We start from the raw sequence: 1,783 nt of genomic DNA on the forward strand, positions 1-1,783 counted from the left end.
TTCAGTCATACACAGTGGAAATTTCCTGACATCATAACACCTCTGGTAACAGGCCAGAGCATGGAACAGCCTTGACAGCTGCCTTTTAACCCAAAAGGTGTATCTGCTGGGACAACTGCTAGTAAGAAAGTAAACCTGGACCTTTTGCTTTACTATCAATCCTTTTTTGTCCCAGCATCCATCATGCCTCATGGAAAAGCTGAAAAAGTACTGCTTTTTAAATTCATCAAATAATTAAGGACAGAAACACTTGTTGTTTTGTTTTGTTTCATTTTATGGGAGAGTCTTTTAGCTTAACTCAGCAGTCCTTAATCAAAGTTACAGTTTCATGGAATAAAGATCGGTTGTTTTGCTGTCTCTGAAAATTACATCAACAGCATTACATCAGAGCTGAGAGATAATAATAGATGCTCTAGTTTTTAATATTAATGCATCTCCATTTTGTAACATTCTTGTTCCAACAAGGGAAGTTGGTGAGAATTTGAAAACAGCTTAATAATGCTTACTATTATTGTATCAGGAAACGCTGCACAGCATCAGCATGCTATCTTTGTGGCAGAGATCACTCCTACAATGACATTTGCATATTTTATTTTAAGCATGAGTCAACTCATGCAAGATTACCTTTATGTTCAAAATTAAGCCTGGGTATGGGAAGGGAACCATTATTGATTTGAAAATGAATACAAAACTGAAAAAATAAAAAAGTAAATAAAGAATTGAAATGTCAAAAATGCTGAATGGGACAAAGTCTTGGCAAGAAGTGATATTACCGAGGTTAATTTCCCTTTTATTATATTGTACTTTCAAGGCAATTCTCATCCAGCATATTGCATGCATAAGTGCACACACAGTCCTCGCAACACAGTCCTCAGCATGAGTTTGAAGATAAGGACTGTCATGTTCATTTCACAGATGAGTAACCCTGATGCTTGGAAGATGATGGAAGAACATCCAACTCACAAGAAGGATTATAGTACATAGTGCAAGAAACAGTGGTCTGCATAAATATAATGTATACACACACACACACACACACAAGCACTTCTCTGCGTTTGAAAACTGATCCATGAAAGTCTGCAGACACCCACGCTTCAGGCAGAGTGCGGCATCTGTGCCACTGCTCTGCTTCTCATGTTGTTTACCTTCACCAACAGAGAGATGAAATCATAGTATAAACGGAGAGCAAAGTCCACTGCCGGGCATTACCCAATAAAGTATCCTGTTTGACATGACAATAAAGCGTGGAGCAATATGGGATTTCTGGTTCTTTAAAGCTCTCCAACGCGAACACTGCTCTTTAGTGATGGCTGATCCTGACTGAATCACTTACCGTGCTGTTATCAACAGCACAGAAGGAAAACACCCAAAGTCCCGTGACCTCGCTAAACCTTTTGGGCAAGAGGTCAGGCTTCAGCGGGCATCCAACCCGTTAGCCCCTGGCTGGGCTCGCCGCGGCCCGGGTGGGGATGCCGCGTACCCCGGCTACCTCTGCCTAGCGGTGCCCCTCGGGGTGCAGCCCGCTGCTCCCCCCGTCCAACAGCCAGCCCCGCCACATTTCCGAATTCACGAAGGGGCCCCTGGGCACCGGACCGCGCCACTCGGGTGCCGCCGGTGCGAGCAGCCCCCGTAGTCCGCCACAGCACGGCGGAGCCCCCAGCGCTCCTTGCCGGCGGCGGGCCGGGGCGGGGCGGCGGGCGGACAATGGGGGCAGGCCGCGGGCCAGGGCCGGGCCCCGCTTCCCCGACGCCTGCGTGTGGCCGCGAGGCGGCGGCGGCGGCTT

Source organism: Aythya marila, assembly GCF_965140915.1.
Source record: "Aythya marila genome assembly, chromosome: 1".
NCBI classification, from domain to species: Eukaryota; Metazoa; Chordata; class Aves; order Anseriformes; family Anatidae; genus Aythya; species Aythya marila.